Genomic DNA, 6,609 nt, shown 5'->3' with positions numbered 1-6,609 from the left:
GTGTGTGTGTGAAAGAGAGAGAATAAAAAAATGGGTGTGAGTGGGAAGTGTGAGTGAGGGTATCATGTTTATCTGTGACAGGAAAAAGTATAAAAAATATGGTGTGAAGATGTACACAGACATCCACACTAAAGGACACTGTATCGGCGTACCGTACAACAATATGAGGAACACGTCCTCCAAAGAGACCCCAGGAAATAGTAAATCCAGAACTATTACACTGCCGTGGTGTCCGCAGAATATTCAGGCCCATCATTTCCATCATATCAAACTAGGACTGCAACGATTAGTCGATCTAATGGGTCTAACAAAAAAACTGCTATTTTGATCATCGATTAATCATTACTGCCAGAACAAGACATTTGAAGATGTCTCTTTGATGTATTTGAAATGGGCATCATTTACCATTCGCAGATATTTTCTTTAAAAAGATTGTAATTGACTGAGATAATTGTGGCAGCATGGAGCGCACAAAAGAGGGACGAGACGCAGCGTTCAACATCGACTCCGCCGAGGGTGCAACAAGCCACTTCTGCCATCAATACTCTTTAGCAACGCTCGCTCCCTGAGGAACAAGATGGAGGAGATTGAGCCTGAACACAAGATGAATAAAGAGCAAACAAAGACTCCTGGTGCAGGAATTAGACAACAAATGCCCCTTCACTACCCCGCCACTCGTGAATCACATGCACAAAATAATCTTCTGAGTAGTGAGTACTGTATGCATAATAATAGTTTACATCAGTACATTAAGTAGTATTTATGTAAATCAATAATGTGTGGGGAGATAGGATAGGTTGTTGTTTCCTGGCCACGGATTGGGATATTTTCCAAAAAGACAATAATATCGACAGCATTACGGAGGTAGTCATGGGGTTCATTAAGTTGTGTGTCGACACTGTAGTGCCAAAATAAGACTTTAAAGATTATACCTGAATAACAAAGACTACGTCATTCCTGAGATCAAACAGTAAGCCTTCCAGGACAGCGATATAATGGAACTGAGAGCAGTTCAAAGAGAACTAAAGGGGCAACTAAAGGAAGCGTGAGAGCAACAAAGTTTACGCGTCAGAGAAGCCTTTTTAAATAAGAACACGAAAGAACTGGGACGCTGTGAAAGAAATGACCAACTTGACCTTGATTGTGCTGAATGAGCTGGAAAAAGCAAACAAACTCAATCATTTCTGTTGACATTTTGCTGGTATTACGTGTATGGCATCCAACAAAAATAGAATAGTAACTGATCCAAGAGCTGCAGCCATGGTTTTTTTGTTTTTAAATGTAAGATTTCCTTCTCTTTGATTACTTCAGATATATATTTGATTTTCTGATTGCTCTGATGGAACTTCCTATGTATTTGTATCTTGGGAAATACTTTAAAGTTAAAGGACTGAAGGCTTCCATGGACCTTAGGCCGGGTTCACGCTGCAGGACAAAGTGGCCCAAATCTGACTTTTTTGCTCATATATGACTATTTTTTTTCTCAACTTGAACAGCACAAATCAGAATCATAGAATCTGATCTTTTCAATTACAATTTCCAGAATTGAGCGTTAAGGCTTGCAGTGGGAACGTAGCTTCAGCTTGCACATCACTTGTCACATCCACATATTTGCAACGGCTACAAAGGAGTTTGAGAGCAAGACGTGTTGGGTTGTTCAAAGGAATATGGGAAAACATGAGAAACACTTGAAGCAAAGTTGGAGGAAAAAAAAGTAGTAGTAGTTTGGGGGAAAGTAGGTTTGCCCAATAAATAAACAGAAATGTATCATCAGTCTGATGTATTTTAGGCCTCCAGGCAACAAAAATTAGAGCAGTGGAAAGTGTATGTAGTCTTTGATATAGAGCATGCTATAGTTACCTCCAAACGGACACACACACACACACACACATACACCTTATCAGGTAGCGTCAGGATCTGGCAGAAAGTTGCTGACTGGGTCAGATAAGAGCCGCTTCTGTTGTAATGAGAGTCTGAAACACACAGACAACTAACTGTCTCACCTTTATCTCAGCACCTCCATCTCTCACTTTCCGTTTCTCAGTTTCTCACAAACACACATTCTTTCATCCCGTCACACTTAAGTATTCACAAAATCTCAGACTGCCAGACACAGGCATTCGCTCTGTCATCCTCCCTTTATCCCGCTTTTTCTTCAGCTCACACACACACACACAGGTCTGTCTTCCAGTATGTGGCCGGAGCTACACTCGTCATTTTATAAATGTGATGGAGGAATGAGATGATTATTACAGTTTCTGCTCATTTCCTGCATTCCCTCACTGTTTTACATCAATGTAATCGTTTTAGTGAAGTATGAGACGCTTGCCAAAAGAAAATTATGAAATGAGATAACAAGAAACTGCAAACATACTAAATGATCCTTCAAATAATGGTCCTTTTTTTCCAGAGGAGAATATGCAGCTCTGTTCATTTACTGTGTGAAGATATAGCATCACACCACCGCATGTTTCCTCTGTGGAATTTCTCATCATCAATGAACAGGATCCGGGCCAGGACCAGCTATTTGATTGGTTTTGGCACCTCCTTCGTCACTCTCAAAATCTGTAAATTGATTTTTATTTAATACTTATTGTCATCTGTTCAATTCATTTATTTTATTTGTCAGTCTTTTCCTGTTGAAGATTTACAGTGAAAGAGCAGCTTTATTGATCATGATCAAAATAAAATAATTATGACAACCGTTCGTTCTTGTCACATTATTGAATTATATTCAAAGTAAATATATAATAATTATGAACACTGTAATGCTCTGAAAGAGAGCAGAAAATACAGCAGCAGTCTATAAGAACACAACGGACAGACGATGCAGCTGTGCAATTGTTGCTCTCCTCTGCGTCTCTCATCGCCTCCTCTCGTGTAGGAGGGACTAAGATGGGGGGGAAGAATCGATGATGTACAAACTGGGAATTTTTTAATTTTATGAAAATATTCTAATGGGGGCTGAAAAAGGCGGGAGGCAGACAGGTAGGCTGAGGAGTGTGGAGAGGATGATGTTGGGTTGATGGCAGAGCGGAGACGTTGGCTCAGGGATCCACGTAGCTGACGATGCTGGTGATGAACGGCAGGAGAGTTCCGATGAGTTGATTGTGGCCAGGTGTGGAGATGAGGTGCTGGGAGGGGTAGCCACAACACACACACACACACACACACACACACACACACACAGAAAAACAGGGGAGGAGGACACAGAGGGGGGAGCAGGGACCACAGAGAAACACCTGGAGTCAGGGCCAGAGCCGACAGGGTCCTCACACATGGAATAGCCGTGTTACATTGGATGATGTACTTTTACAACATGAGCCTGCAGTCGATGGATCAAAAACTGCCATACAAATAGAAGAGCATCATATAGATGCTTTTACTGTTCATTTATTTCATTTAAAGTTCTTTTACTTGTTTATGAAGCTTTAAATGACATTGCTCCTCCATACATCAGAGACTTTCTTTCATTTTATGTTCCAGACAGATCAATGAGTTCCTCCAATGCTTTTCTTTTAAATGTTAACCTAAATTGATAATCCTGTTGTGTGGGCACAGTTGCCTAATCCTCCCTAATTTAAATGGACAGTGCCTGGATTAAAGTGATATTTCTGAGTATCAAATACACCCACTGAAGTCTGAAAATAGTGTGAAAAGTTTCTGGTTAGCTCCTTGTTGTCTAGTTTCTTGCAAACATATAAGGGTTGGAATACACCAAACAAAATGTATCAAAACACAGTGCATTTGTCTCAGTCCTCACTAATGCATAGTGCAATTTAAGTGAAACTTAGTTAAGTAAACTACTTCCTGTAAATTGCTGAGTGATCAGGCTTCCAACTGTTTGGCCCAATGTGTCTGAGACTAAATCGAAAATGATTTCATTGTCTGGGTGACTTACGTCACTGATGTGCATGGGCAAATTCAAATTACCCATGATTTCCTCTGATAACACAAATCCTCTCTGGAGAAGGCTTAAAGTTTTTTCACTTCTTTCCAGACAGTGACGGGACCCAGATGAGTGTGTTTTAAAAAGAAATCTCATCTATCTTGATGCTGAAAATACCAACCAGAAATAAGCATGATATCTGTGAAATCAGTGTTCATAGAAGATAATATCTTTATTCATATTCTCTTTACAATGTTGAAAAACAAAACAGAAAGACGCCATCTTAATAAAATCTCTCACAGAGAAACAACAGAGCAAAACATGGGGAGGCCCACATTGATACAAAAATAAACTTTATGCATGAAAAAAAAAAATGCAACATACATTCAAGTGAAGTCGAATTCTGCACAAACAACAACCTACAACAGCAACACACTATACAGACTGTATGTACACCACAATACCTGTAGATTACAAGGTCTTTCCTTGTACAAAGGACTGAAAAAAATAACAGCAGTTACAGTTAAACAACCAGTGATAGACATTGTACATTAATGGCATACAGCAACAATGGTTCAACAGATTTCATCAAGTTCAAAATCTGAAGTGACAGAGAGGATTTGTTTGGGACCAGCAGGAGTGGAGCCGTTGAAGATGATGATGATCTTCAGAAATTCTCAATTCTCGCTCACAAAATTGCCTTAGAGTGTTTGGACTGAAACAACAAAGGCAGCTGAAATAAAACAGCACGGAGCTTTGATTCAGAACTCATTAAAGCTCATATTATTCAGCCAGGATATTAAAAGGCTTTTCTAATGCAATTTTTTCTTATTAGTTTTTCTTGACAATAATTTGCTTACACTGTGTGTGTCAACTCGGTTGTGTTTTTTTTAAAGATTATTACTTTAAGCCCCCCCTAAAGTTTTTAAAGGAGATTTGTGTAATCCTTTAATTGGGGGTAAATGGATTTCTTTACATTGAACCTTAGGACGTTGTCATTTAAAGGAATACACCAACATTTTGAGTAATTTGCATTTAGGAGTTGGATGAGAAGTCAATAATATCAGTTTCATCTCTACTTCGGTGACATGCTTAGCTTGGCACAGAGAGTGGAGAGAGCCTCGCTCTGTCAAATACACATCTTACCGGTACATGTCACATGTGTGGAAATAGAAAGTGTATTGTAGTTTAAAAGGCAGTTAAACCATTAACTGGAGCTAACCAAGAGCATTTGGATCGACAGCAGCTGCATTGGTGAATAGCTTGCTTTCTACGATACATACATACAAATACGTTGCTTAAAGGCATTTTCTTGTTATTCTGATGGATACTAGCAATTTCATAAGCACATCACACAGCTACAGTTCTCCTTCATTGAACTTGAAGAGGTGAAACTAATATTAATCTTCTCATCCAACTCTTGGTAAGACGGCAAATAAACATCATGATTCTGTAGTCTGGGAGTTTGTCGTGATTGTAAAATAAAGACAGATTTCCCATTTCAGACGAGGAAGATTTGGCCTGTGTGCATCAGATAAACAGACAGAAGAATCCTGGGCTGAAATCTGTTAAACTCCATGACACTGCACGTACAGTGGAAGCCATGCAAGTCTCTCTTAATGCACCCTGAATTTCCTTCAGTCTTCCTTTTTCAGAAATGGTGCCAAAATGTGTGTGCTTTGATTTAGTCCATTATGGTGCCAGATGGGAGAGATTTGGCAGTTAAGAACGGATGACAGTGTAGAGAAACTATTTTCTTTCTGACTGACTAACCCATTCCGCCCTTTCTGAATAACCCATTAACACCCACATGTTACAACAAACGCCTTTTTCTAGTACAAGCGGTGCCCTCATGACTTGTTTATTTCCCCAGCCTGGGAGAGCTGTGTAAAAATTCAGTTGATTACAAGCATGATCTGCATCCCCGACACGTTTACATGGAGGCAGCCGCAGTAAACACTGTGTACACATTCACTCCACGCTCCAACGTTTGCCAAAACACAAACTGTCCAAACAGCTGGAAAATCCGATTTGTCTTTTAGATCTTTGAGGCCGTAGATCTGTGCTGGAATTCACAAACCATCTGATTCAGGTTTTGTATTGTTTGGATTGTATAATCACACGCTGACATCGGCTGTTATGCTAACATATAGACTAGACTGCCATACTGTTTGTTCACTTTACTCAGAGAGGTAATCCATGGCTTCCACAGTAGTTAAATACAATTTGTTTTAGTTTTAGAAGAGTTTTAGACCTGAAACAATTATTCAGTTGATCGTAGAATAAACTGATTGTGGACGAACACCAAAACTGAAAAGTCACATAACAGTAAATTATCAAGTAAAATTACCAAACCGCTCCTCAAATTTAAAAAAACTGCTTGTTTTTCTCCATTTACATCATATATTAAATACCTTTAAATGTTATAATATAGAATTTGGGAGCCATTTGTCATTATTTTTCTATTTAATAGACTAAACAATTGATCAGTTAACCAGAAAATAGGCAATGAGAGCTGAAATGAATTGTCCATGCACAGAAAGAAGCAAAAATGCCAAATAACTGCTGGTTCCAGTTTAATCAGCAGAATAATGACTGAATAACCATTAGCTGCTCAAAATTCTTAATAAAAGAAGATTTGATGAAATGATTTAGTCTGAATTGATATTAAAGTGGCTAGATTTAAGGCCCAACATCTACCTCTCTACTACTCAGCATAG

At 38.9% G+C, this 6,609-nt stretch overlaps 1 long non-coding RNA gene across 1 annotated transcript in view; it reads left to right on the top strand.

The window, feature by feature from the left end:
- LOC118333375 overlaps nt 1-6,609 on the top strand; it is a 598,798-nt gene that overhangs the window by 409,093 nt on the left and 183,096 nt on the right. The gene's annotated exons all lie outside the window — the stretch shown is intronic.

Source organism: Morone saxatilis, unplaced genomic scaffold (genome assembly GCF_004916995.1).
Source record: "Morone saxatilis isolate NCDOM2014 unplaced genomic scaffold, NCSU_SB_2.0 Contig22, whole genome shotgun sequence".
Taxonomy (NCBI): Eukaryota; Metazoa; Chordata; class Actinopteri; family Moronidae; genus Morone; species Morone saxatilis.
The sequence above is the reverse complement of the archived record's forward strand: the minus strand, read 5'-3'. Positions and strand labels throughout refer to the sequence as shown.